We start from the raw sequence: 14,399 nt of genomic DNA, 5'->3' as shown, positions 1-14,399 counted from the left end.
TAAATTTTTATTTTCTCTCATCTCACCTTTCTTCTTAGAATTTCTATTTTATTACGCAGTTGCACCATTTTCATGCTGAATAGATGATATACCCATATATTATGTACGAGCTTTTTAAAGCCTTCAGTTAAGATGTCTAGACATTCACGTCGGTAATAAGTAAAGCTCCAACTACAGGTGCGCACCAAACATTCGAAATTCTATAAAGAGTGAAAATCAGACATACTTAATATGGAAGTATTTAGAGTCTTTAGAGCATACAGTTACATCGAGACATATTATGCGATTACTCGAACGGCTAGAAATAGCAGTCATAGTTACTTGAACTCACTGCCCTAAAAAGTTAAGAAAAATATAGCTCTATACCTTATGAACGACGTATGATCACAGCTTCAATACCTTTGAACAACAACAACATTACAACAATTAGGGAAGTGTGTATACAGTCAATCTACTAGAAATAGCAGGCAATTTTTCCTCATATGACACTCTGTCATTTTTTAAACTATGTATCACATTAGCACAGTGGCTAGTGAGTACGTAGATATATTCTATTTGAAAAACAAAAATGAGATCACAGTTAAAACATTCTTGATCACAGGTTTACTTGATAAGGGTTTCACTTGAGTTAATTAACAGAAACAGTTGTATAAATAGCAGCAACAATGAAATTAACAATTATCCAAATGAGAAACCTCAACATTGTTACTCAGTTTACTAAAAATTACAGTCAAATTGTTCAAACGCTAGTACAAAAAGCAAACAACTGATACATCGGATAAGGTAGTCCTAAACATAGTATGGTGGAGGCGCGTGGGTTAATGGTTAGGGTGTCAGCATCATGGTCGTAAGATTGTGGTTTCGATTCCTGGATCGGGCGACGCATTGTGTTCTTGAGCAAAACACTTCATTTTCACGTTGCTCTAGCTCACTTGGCTGGCAAAAATGAGTAACGCTGCGATTGACTGGCGTCTCGTCCAGCTGGGGAACACATACGCAATTGAAACCGGGAAAACAGGCCCATGAGCCTAGCAAGGCTTTAAAAGGGCGCATTCACTTTTTTGTGGAGGAACAATGGCCCAGTGGTTAGGGCAGCGGATACGCGGTCGGAGGATCGTGGTTTCGCTTCCCAGACCGATCGTTGTGTGTGTTTATTGAGCGAAAATACCTAAAGCTCTACGAGTCTCCGGCAGAGGATGGTGGTGACCCCTGTTGTACTCTTTCGCCCGAACTTTCTCTCACTCTTTTTTTCCTGTTTCTTGAGTAACGTTGCGATGGACTGGCGTCCCGTCCAGCTGGGAGGGAACACATACGCCATAGATAGCGGGAAATCGGGCCCATGAGCCTGGCTAGGCTTGAAAAGGGCGCATAGAAAAATAATAAACATAGTATGGATGGAAAGAAACAGATGAAAGGATCATATCTGGCATTCATATAATCATAGGTTCGTTCAGTACAGTTTAATGTGAAACTACTCAGCGAAAACAAACATAAATTTAAGAGAAAAAAGCAACAGATCAAATTTATGCAAAACTGTCTGGTGATATTCCAGATTGCGTACCTTGTCAGAAATAAATTGGTAGATTCCCATAACAAAAAAGTTGTTTTGCGTTTTTTAGCAATTTAGTGGGAAAGGAAAAACTGTGTCTGTAACCTTTGCTGATTTCCCAGATTCGTGAGATTAATACAATTAATGTTTAATCTGAACGTCTGTAAGTCGATATCAGCAGGAAAAACGGAGGCAGAAAGGGACTTATAGTGGAATAACATACTGGGTAAGTAGGATTCAGTATAACGGTTTCTGCAGGCTCTGGCTGGAAGCTGGTAAGATACAAAAAGAGTAACGTAAGGAGCGTTGATTCTGTTGGATGTACGATTGTGTCTGGGTGCAGTTGGTATGCAATTAGCTACTTCTGAGAAAACCATGACATTGTAGTACTAATAGAATAGGGAAGTTTAGGAGAAACCACGCGTGTGCAAGAGGTTGTAGTATGTCGGTAAGTTTTTAACCAATCAGCTGGAGAGTTTTCTTTTAGATAAAGCCTAGTATATTTAAGTGAGGAATATCAGTATCAACTTCCAAGATATAGGAACAGCATTCCATTTTGGTGCTTAGCTGATCCATTGTTGAAACCTCGAAAGAGGAAGGTGACAAAAATTTTCGAATGCAGGTTTTGTTTAATACAACCAGAAAATAAGTTGTGGAACTATCTGTTGAAAGGATCGATACGTTATACAACTTTCGACACAATACTTTATCAACTTTCCAGTATTCACGTGATGTCAGAATGGAGAATTAAAACTTGTTTGAAAGAAAATAATACAATTAATACGGAAACAGGAAGATGTGCTGTCGCTTTGACACCTATAAGATATCTATTTGAAATATAAAGACATTGGAACTATTCCACAGCAGCCAATCGATGTTTTAAACTTCATGCAGCGCCGCCAAAAAGATCAAATTCGTACAAAATGATCAAACCAAACAGCTTATATTGAAATATTGAACTATAGAAACAAATCGTGACATTGAAGCATCCACTGATATATTAGTTCACAGTCTACAAATATCGACACCACTTGAAGCATTATTGCACAACACAAAATTCTGTAACTCTCAAAGAGGCAACAAAGAAATCTCTACGCTGCTGTACGACCTGCTAGAAATAGCAGCCTAATCTGTCTCAAATTACGCTCTATCATATTAAAATAGAAAGTAATGTAATCCTAGATACCCCCGCGCTATTGTCATGAGTGAAAAGTCTTTTATCTTATGTCCATTCGATCTGGGTCGACTTGGTTCTAAAAAACAACTATAAATACACTCTGCTCTACAATATTGCATTCTACTAAACTATAGTAGTATATGTCATTCACTTCTAGACTACACGCACCACATCATACACCTCTTAGCTGCAACTAACACATCATACAATGCCAAACTGTTACTAATACATAAAACAATTCCAAACTGCAACTAACATATCATACACTTCAAAGTTCCGACTAATACATAAAAAAATTCAACACTACAACTAATACTTCGTATACCTCCACTTTACAATTTCATACTATTCCACATTTCATCTAAAATATTTGGATACATTATACAAAATTGCTGTGTTACACCACACTACACTCTTCTCTTGGCAGGCTACTATGATTCGTTGCATTACATTGCACGTTACCTCGACAATATTTCTGTTATATACTATATTCACTACCCTACGCTGTACAAGACAACGAAAAGAGTCAACGAAGGAGCCGGCCCGTAGACACTCGACCTCTAAGAAGACATAAGACATCTCTCCACGTAACACTCTATTATCTTATAAGAAAGTAAATTGGAAAACATCGTACTAAATACACAGTGCCCGGAAATAGAAATGGATAGTCAATAAATATTATTAATACAATTTTCCTGCTCAATTGTCGCTGAACAATGGTTTAAGCCAAATGGTGACTAGATTACACTGCATAGGAAATTTAAAAGGTTAGATAACAAAGACATTAATTATATATATTTTTCTTTTATTTTCCTATTCACCAAAGAAAAAATAATTTTGTCGGATGAAGCTAGTATTATAAATCAACTGTAATTTCAAGCATCAAGCTTGAGAGTATTAGGAAAACATGGAATTAAAACAGAACATTTTAAATATTAATTAGTTATTAGCAACTGATAAACGAATGTATTTCTGAAAATATGCCTCGGTATTTTCATGCTTTTGCATCATTGTGGGTTTTGCCGTAAAGTTAAACGTATGCAAACCGATAAATTGTCATCGTATGAAGAAAAATAAGTTACACTTATACATACAGGTGAAAATTCTGTAGAGATAATGCCAACGATAGAGTCACTGCACGGTCGATCAAATTGTAAGAAATAACAGCCAGATTGTTTCCAACTCACACCATAATTTCTTTAAAAAAAGAAGGGTCCATACAGACAGGCTAGATCGGTGGTTCTCAACCATTTTTTTAATGTATGGACCCCTTTGATTACTAAATTATTCTGGTGGACCCCATAGCCATTCAATGTTTAAAACTAGTTTTATAGATACAACTTTCGAATTCTTATTTTGTTTTTCACTCATTCACTTGCGTAGGTTTGCTACAGTACTCTTTTGAAAAACTCTACTAAAACGTTGTACTCTCTTAAGTGCCAAAGAAAGAAACCTTGCTGTTTCTTGCAACAAACACATCTAAAGTGAAACTTTTTCTCGGACCCTCGAGTTGCTACTGCGGTTCCCCATTAACTATTTTGCTTGCGTGGATCCCAAAATATTTTATATGGACTCCGGTTGAGAACCATTGGACTAGATGCGCATAGCTAGAATATTTTGGTCGAAGCTCGACTGAACCAGATCTGATCTGGGACTAAAACAACAGCGATGGAATAATTCGTGGTCCAACAAGAGAGTCGGTATATGGTAGCTTGACTTGCAAGAAGTAACAGCCGAATTTTCTTTAAATTTTCCTCCATCACCTTAAAGCAGATAGGACACATTAAGTAATTAGTACTGGATACACATGGGTTAAACCAAAACAATGGAATAATCATGACTGACAAGCATTTGAAAATAGATTTGCTTTAGCAAAGGATACACAGTTACTACTACTACCACTACTACTACTACTACTACTACTACTACTACTACTACTACTACCACCACCACCACCACCACCACCACCACCACTACTACTACTACTACTACTACTACTACTACTAATAATAATAATAATAATAATAATAATAATACTATTACTACTGCAGCTGCTACTACCAGAATTGCTGCTTCTGCTACTGCTACTACTACTACTGCATTGCACTACAACGCATATGATGCTATACTCCACTAGAGTACACTTCGGCACAACCAGCAAAAGAACTAAATTTCCTTCAAATTTCACTCTATGTTTTAATAATGCACACACTGTATCTTAAAGTAAACGGGGTGGTCACGATTGGAATAACAGCGGCTTACACTACTGCAGTGTAATGCTCTACTATATCATTTCAACTACTCTACACATAAAATACACATAACACATACTTATTACGACTGAATTTGGAAGTTTCTATGAGGTCACTGAACATGCTAGAAATAGAGGCCAAACTTCCTTCACAAACTTCCTTTAGATTCAAAATGGGAAATGTCGTTGTTCTTGGTAGTAGTTGTAGTGGTGGTGCTGGTGCTGGTGCTGGTGCTGGTTGTGGTGGTGGTGCTAGTGGTGGTGAAGGAACTTTTCATCAGAAATGCGAATCAAGTATTATACTGGACTCGATTCAAACTTCTATACACGTAAATATCCCCTCCAAAAATTGGCCCTTTAGCATAGACGACACAAAAATCAATATTCTATTACTCTCTCTCTTTCTCTCCCTCTTTATTTCTCTCCCTCTTTCTCTCCCCCTCTCTCTCTCCCTCTCCCTCTCTTTCTGATATTCTCCCTTCTCACCCACTCGTCTCTTTCGTTTTCTTTATCCTGCATCTTCTCTCTTTTACTCACAACAAAATTATAATGATTTCTTACATTGGCACAAGGCCACAAATTGATGAGGGGGAGATAATATAGTCTTAAATCGATTGCCAGTACTTGACTAGCTCTTATTTCATTAATTCCAGAAGGAAGAAAGCCAATGTTGGTTCCGCTGGGATTTGAACTTTAAATAGAAAAACGACGTAACTAAATATCACACGACATACTGTCAGTGCTCCACCGATTCTGTCATTTACTACCCCACTTACCATGATATTTAAACCTAAGCACAAGGTTAGAAATTTAGAGTAATTGCGATATCAATTAGAACAGTGCCAGTGCATGAGCGGTATCTATGTAAATAACTCTGAAAAATAATTTTGTTAAAGACTAAGGCGACGAGATTAGAACTCAGAAAGATAAAGTATATTTGTCTAATGCTCTACTGGTTCGGCCAATTATTGCTCTTTTTTATCAGCGCAGTGATGATTTTTAATAGAGAAGCAATTCCACAAATTTAAGAGGTGATGCGTAGTCGATAAAAATTGTTTCGGTGAATGGTTGGCTGGTACAGTAATTGATTGACTTTAGAAGGATGAAAGTTAACAACAATCATTACGAAGTTGAAGCGGAGAATTCCAAGGAAAGTCACTAAAATCCAAAAGGCATTTGTACTCATTCTGTCAATCTTTCCCCTTCACTCGTTTATAAACATAAAAATATAAAATAAACTAACGAAACAACATTCACCAAACACGTGACATAATTCTTGAGGATTCAACTTTGAAAGATTACACTTCCTCAAAAAGTTAGCCGTTCCATAGGAAAAGGGGAAAGAGGGGGTAGATACTTATTTCTTTATTGCCTACAAGGGGCTAGACATAGAGGGGACAAACAAGGACAGACAAAGGTATTAAGTCGATTATATCGACCCAAGGCGTAACTGGTACTTAATTTATCGACCCCGAAAGGATGAAAGGCAAAGTCAACCTCGGCGGAATTTGAACTCAGAACGTAGCGGCAGACGAAATACCTATTTCTTTACTACCCACAAGGGACTAAACACAGAGGGGACGAACAAGGACAAAAACACGGATTAAGTAGATTATATCGACCCCAGTGCGTAACTGGTACTTATTTAATCGACCCCAAAAGGATGAAAGGCAAAGTCGACCTCGGCGGAATTTGAACTCAGAACGTAGCGGCAGACGAAATACGGCTACGCATTTCGCCCAGCGTGCTAACGTTTCTGCCAGCATGCCGCCTTAATAGTAGATATTGATGCTGTAGCAAGCAACTGTTCAAAAAATATGGACCGTCACCAAGGAATAATCTGGTTTATTAAAGTAATTTTAGTTTCGTATTTTGGCACAAGGCCAGTAATTTTGGGGAGGGGGTAAGTGGATTACATCGACCCCAGTGCTCAGCTGATAATTTCATGGGTCCTGAAAGGATAAAAGGCATAGTCAACTCCGGTGGTATTTGAACTCAGAACGTAGAGAAGGACGAAATGCCGCTAGGCATTTTGCCCAGCATGTTAACAATTCTGCCAGCTTAGTGCCGCGTTTATTGAAATAATATAATCATTGAAGTAAGTGAAGTAATAATTGCCATCTCTTGAAAAAAATAAATAAATATTCCTCATAAGCAACTACTTATAGTGGTGATCTCTCACTTTACTCTTTTACTCTTTTACTTCTTTCAGTCATTTGACTGCGACCATGCTGGAGCACTGCTTTTAGTCGAGCAAATCGACCCCAGAGCTTATTCTCTATAAAACCTTGTACTTATTCTATCGATCTCTTTTGCCGAACCGCAACGTTACGGGGACGTAAACACACCAGCATCGGTTGTCAAGCGATGTTGGGTGGGGGACAAACAGGCACACGGTCGCCCTGAACACGATTGGTACTCAAGAGACAAGTGACCATTCCTGAAGCACGGAAAATACTCGGAAACTTGTGTCTTGCTCATGACAGCGGCCTTGCAAGCCGTTCGAAGCATGGCAACTGTTTTGGCTGCCGTTTTTCGCAGCAGAAAGCAAAATTTCACGGAAGAACGCTGTTTCTTTGTTTCAACCATTGCAATAATCGACAAACAGGGGCAGAAGCACTGCAATACAAAGACGCACCGTGTGGCAGCATGACCTCCCCCCCACAGGACAACGACAGTCGGCTGACTGATGCCTGAACGTTGGATCCAGTGGCTGGTAGCGGCGGAAACCTGAACTACGACGGGTTTGTCTCATCGAGAATGTTTCTGGTTACTTTTGGGTACCCCGTCGTACACACCAAATGGTCTGACTTACAAAGAATACATATGATATAGAGAATTAAAGTGGCTGAAGAAAAGTACGTGTGGGTGGGGGGTGAGTAACTTTATACATACATACATTCATACATACACACACACACACACACACACACACACACACACACACACACACACACAGATATCTACCTTTCGCTGCAACTTTAGATTGATAGTATCTTGAAAAATTATATAACAGTGGTGTTTAATTTTCGTATTTTCCTAGCTAGGTTAAATATGTTTATTAAAGATAGACGCCCGTCTGTTTATCATGCATCTATATTTATATTAATAACATAGGAATTTAAGAACTGTAGCATTACTATAACAATGAAGCTATTCATTGATTCATTAATACTTTTTCTGCCCATACAGAGAATGATAGCTTACAGCTGTTTGTAATATGCACAGACAGAAATAAATTGCTCTGTCTAAATTTCATGACACCTGCACCGTTGTGCACATTAAGAAGACCAATTTGGTGCTGAGTTTATGCTTACAGCTATTATGTATTTATGTCTTTTGAGCTATTCTCTCTATGAACAGAAAAGGAGTAAACGATATCTGATGTGAGTTTGATAAAACTTGAAATTAGTTGGATTGGTCTCCTTTTCTGACGACAGCGAGAGGAAACGAAATTGTGTGGTAATTAGAGTAACTGCTCTGGTAATTGTGTTTAAACAATCTGCATCGACAAAAACTATATGTTTGTACGTTTAGCCTGTCTTTTATCTTTTCTTTGTTTCAGCTATTGGACAGCGGCCGTGCTGGCGGGGGGGGGGGTACCGCCTTAAACTGTTTAGTCGAACAAATCGACCCCAGAATTTATTAAGCAACACTTACTCTTTCGGTCTCTTTTATCGAATTGCTAGGCTACGCGGGCGTAAACAAACCAATACCAGTTGTTAAATGGTGGTGGGAGATAAATACAAACATGCACATACGCATGCGTATATATATATATATATATATATATGCGTGTGTGTGTGTTTGTGTGCATATATATACATACACAATTGACGTCGTAAGAATTTCTAAATTTTCGAAAGAATGTGAAATTATTCTTGTTTAGAAATGGAACTGGAAGTATATATAAAGCTATAGATAATGTCATAGAAATATTGAGCTGAAAAACTCTTGTAGATAGAAAATGTCGAAAACTGTCAACATACGACGGGCTTCTTTCAGTTTTTGTCAACCAAATCCATTCACAAGGCTTTGAGCGGCCTGAAGCTGTAATAGAAAGCTTTTGACCAAGGTGCTGCACAATGGGACTGAACCGAAGGCCACATCGTTGGGAAGCAAGCTTCTTACTACACAATTTATTTTGCCAAAAACTTGGCGATACCTGCTCAGAGGCCTACGCAAGGTTTTCAAAATTTTTCGTCGTTCTTGACACATTCAAAGAGATCTTGTGCAACTGAAACCCGAATGTCTCTTTGGTCAGTTGAAAGCAGTTTTGGCACAAACTTGGAAAACAAGCGTCTCATACCCAGATCTTCAGTGATAATGTACTGAATTGAACTGCAACCAATCTGCACATCCTCTGATAACTCACAGATGATGAATCGACAATTTCCCCCTCACAGTTGCACACACATTTGTGATGTTTTTCTCAGTTCTGCGGGTTGCGGGTCTCCCAGACAATATCGACATTTTTTCAGCCATCTTGGAAACGTCTGAACCACTCCTTCAGCCGCATGCGGCTCGTACACTCTCCATACACTTTCTGCAACTTTCCGTAGACCTCTGAGCAGTTGCACAAGTATCGCCATGATAATTTTCCGTCATGGTCAACGCAACAATCACACGTTACACACTTTCTTTCTAAGCACTGCTGTAAGCAGCAGAAGTGAGCTAGAACATTAAAACTTAGTGCGCAAGCACAGCAGAGTTCAAGGTCAATCTTTGCCGAGCCGCTTCACTCTGCAGGCTTTAGCTTCGTTACTATGGCAACAGTCCGGATACTTATTGATCACGCCTCGTATTTTGCAATTACTCATGCGTACAAACGCACGTACATATGTTTGTGTGTGTGTGTGTGTCTTTTTGTTTGTACATATGTGAGTGTTCTAAAAATTATACGTGCATGTATATCTGCATGCGACCTGGTAGAATCGTTAGCACGCCGGGCAAAATGCTTAGCGGTATTTTGTCTGCCGTTACGTTCTGAGTTCAAATTCCGCCGAGGTCGACTTTGCCTTTCATCTTTTCGGGGTCGATTAAATAAGTACCAGTTACACACTGGGGTCGATATAATCGACTTAATCCGTTTGTCTGTCCTTGTTTGTCCCTGTATGTTTAGCCCCTTGTGGGTAATAAAGAAACAGGAAATAGGCATTTCGTCTGCCATTACGTTCTGAGTTCAAATTCCGCCGAGGTTGACTTTGCCTTTCATCCTTTCGGGGTCGATAAATTAAGTATCAGTTACGCACTGGGGTCGATATAATCTACTTAATCTGTGTTTTTGTCCTTGTTCGTCCCCTCTGTAATCGACTTAATACCTTTGTCTGTCCTTATTTATCCCCTCTATGTTTGGCCCCTTGTGGTCAATAAAGTAATAAGAACCGTTAGCATGCCGACCAAAGTGCTAATCAGTATTTCGTCCTTCTCTATATTCTGAGTTCAAATTCCGCCGAGGTCGATTTTGCCTTTTATCATTCCGGGATCGATAAAACACGTACCATTTCAACACTGGGGTCGATGTAATCGACTTACCTACTCCCCCTAAATTGCTGGCCTTGTACCAAACTTTCAAATCAATATCTTATGTGTATGTATGAGCATGTATTTAATGTATATGCAGAAAACTCTTTATTCTAAATACCATTCAATTAACTATTTTTGCATTTATATTTGTATATAAGAGGGTGTTTCCATTTGTGTGAGTGTTTGATCGTAATGTTATTTTGGGAGGTCAGTACGTCTTCAGCTTCAGGCGTTTTGGCCCACAATTAAGGGACATTATACGTGGTCAGTTGATTTTTAACAATTTGTGCAGTTATTTTGGTAAAATATACTTTAATAATGCCACAAAATTATTCCGCCTGATAATTTATCAATATCCTAGACTGTATATTTCTTATAAATATAGAACGCCTCACTTATGTTTACACACACACACACACACACACACACACCACACTACACCACACCACACACACGCATATATATATATATATATATATATATATATATATAATATATATATATATATATATATATAATATATATATATATATATATATATATGATATATGGAAGGCGAGTGGAAACTGTGTGCGTATATGATTTTAAGTGTCTGTGTTTATGCGTGTGTGTGGTGCGTGTGTGGGCGTCCATACTGGGTGTGTGTGTATGTGTGCGCGCACGTGTGTAGGTATGTGTGCGTGTGTGTGCATGCGTGTGTGTGCGCGCACGTAACAACTAATATTTCAAGCCCAGTCCAGTTTCGTACTTTTGCCCCCAACTTTTCTCTCTCTCGCTCTCGTCCTCTCCCTTTCTCTCTCTCTCTTTCTTTCTCTCCCTCTCTCCCTTTCTCTCTCTCTCTCTCTTTCTCTCTCTCTCTCTCTCGACCTCTCCCTTTCTCTCTCTCTTTCTTTCTCTCCCTTTCTCTCTTTCTTTCTCTCTCTTTCTCTCTGTCTCTCTCTCTCTGTCTGTCTCTCTCTCTGCCGCACACATGCGCGCACGCACACATACGTATATGTATGCGTGTGCGTATGTTGGTGTGTGAATGTATGCCTGTATATATATTTGCATATACAGACACATATATTATGTGAATCTTAAATAGCAAAACAGAGTAGTCAGTAGATTTCAGTTGCAATCCCAAACCAAGAACCATGCGGAAACATTGAATTATATTTATACAGCTCTGCAAAACCAAACCAGATACTATAATACATATTTCAAGACTTAACGGCTGACGCATATCGAATGGATAACGTTAGAAATCTTTATATATAAAGCTGAAGTTGTCTGTGTGTGGCAGGTTTCGTGGCCTTCAACTAACACTATCTCCTCCGAGACCCTGCGGCGCAAGTTGACCAAAATTGAGAGTATGATAGAATAAGGCTTGTTCTTCATTCCGCAGAAGAAAAAGTTATAATTGGACTATGTTAAGACCAAAAATTATTTACATCAAAAGGGTGCATTTTTTCTATGAAAATCCCTATTTTTTACGATTGTTTGACTGCTGTGTTGCCATTTTTCGGTGTATTTCAACCAGAAAAATGTTCACTTAAAGAGTATAATAAGCTACATAATGCAAAATTTTTACTTTTCAAAGTTTCCAATTCTAAAGGGTCGAAAAAGAAAACAAACCCGAGCAACACCTGGCTATACTACTAGTATATATATATATGTATGGATCGTCCTCGGACAATACACGACAAATACTCCTTAAATTTGGAGCAAATAATCAGTGAAACGTAAGCTGCTCTGAAGAATACAATGTCTTACTAATGGTCTTTCTTCTCTTTCAATAATCTATCGGGAACTGTAGCAAGACTGGTGTCGGGCTTTCGCAGCAATGAGCAAAAAAGTTGTAATCGGGAATAGATCAACTTTACTTTTTTCACTTGTTTCAGTCACTCGACCACGGACATGCTGGAGAACTGCCTTTAGTCAAGCAAATCGACCTCAGAACTTATTCTTTGGAAGCCTAGTACTTATTCTATCGATCTCTATTGCCGAACCACTAAGTTACGGGGACGTAGACACACCAGCATCGGTTGTCAAACGATGTTGGGGGGACAAACACAGACACACAAACATACAAACACACACACACACATATATATATATATATACATATATATATATATATATATATATATATATATATATATATATATATATATATATATATATATATATATGTATATATATATATATATATATATATAATATATATATATATATATACACACATATACGACGGGCTTCTTTCAGTTTCCGTCTACCAAATCCACTCACAAAGCTTTGGTCTGCCTGAGGCTATAGTAGAAGACATTTCTCTAAGGTACCACGCAGTGGGACTGAACTCGGAACCATGTGGTTGGTAAGCAAGCTACTTACCACACAGCCATCTTATCAATAATAGGCGTAGCCTATTATTGATAAGATGTTATTTTTTGCTCCCCAGTCGTGGCAACTATAATTGTCCAGTAAGGGTTGTACCAGAGCTATAACTGTAAAATAGCCATCCACAACATCAATATCTACAATCCTCACTAAGACAAGGGTTCATCAGTTAAACCCACTGAGTAAAACTACTATCACTGTATATATGGCCAGCCTATGTATTGATGCTTTATTCTGTTCGTTAGTTCTTCGAATATCTTAAATAATGCGGTCAGAAAGAATCTCTCACTCCCAGTCTCTCACCAGTGTCTACGAATTGAGCTAACAACTAAATCTCAACAGACATTTATTCATAATCCTTCTGTATTTCAAATGTCCATCTGTGTTTGGTTTTTTCCTTTTATTTTATAAAAATGTGAATTTAACTGATTTTCGTTTTACCCCTGTAATGCTGGGTACATAACTTCCTCAACCCTTCGTTGGTGCAGTGGAGTGTGGCTTACCCCAAGTAATTTCCTGCCAATTTTCACTGAGTTGACATCAGGCTGCTTAATCTGTTGTTGGCAAAGGGGAGGAGTATACGTACAGTGATCGCATCTCGGAATATAGCAAACCCCTCCGCACCGTTCTTATGGGTAATTTTTCTAAAGCATATATTTCCTTTGTTATCTTATATGTGTGTCCTAAGGTTCAGTTGTGGTATACACAACATAATATGTATTTGTGTTGTTATTGTATTCATAATATATAATTATGATTACTTTGTTGTGAAAATTCTCAACAAAGATATCCATTGTGCCCCAGATCAAAGGATCGACAGACGAACAATAGCTGTCAGAAGTGTTCGAAACCCATCTGTTTGGATCATACATTTATGGTTTGTGTCCACTGCTATGGTGAAGGTGACGAGGGGGACGAGAATGCAAGCAGTGACAGGCACTAGATAGTAAACACCAAATGGGTTGCCAAATAAAATGTCTTCTCTTTTTGTTTACCTGCCTTAGAATTTTTCATTTGTATAGAAACTCTTGATAGATAATTGTAAAACTAATTAAAAAGGAAATAAAATACCTGAGATAAATCACACCTACACTGCACTAACGGTGTTTCAATATCCCGCCGCACCAATGGTGGGTTAAACAACAAGACATTTCAACTCAGATAATCTTTAAAACTCTTACCATTGCCGACTTCTTACAATGCTGGTAACTCACACATCGCTTTTTTACTCCAGTATACAATGAATTGAAACCAATAGTTCTCAATCTTGTCGCTTTGCTCCACTTAATGATTTTTTTTTAAGAAAGAGATTAAATGGATTCTTGGTGACAGATTTATTGAGCCCTCAACCTCTCCATGGCGAGCTCAAGATAAACAACTCTTTATCAACTGCTCACAAATGATAAATCGCTTCTGTTTTTTCCATGTCGATCCACTTCTTATACGATCTTATACGTTCCGTACCCTTCAGTAAATTATCCAGCAAACACGGCTTGAAAGGAGCAAACCATCAGGTTCCA

Source organism: Octopus sinensis, linkage group LG3 (genome assembly GCF_006345805.1).
Source record: "Octopus sinensis linkage group LG3, ASM634580v1, whole genome shotgun sequence".
In the NCBI taxonomy this organism is placed as follows: Eukaryota; Metazoa; Mollusca; class Cephalopoda; order Octopoda; family Octopodidae; genus Octopus; species Octopus sinensis.
The sequence above is the reverse complement of the archived record's forward strand: the minus strand, read 5'-3'. Positions refer to the sequence as shown.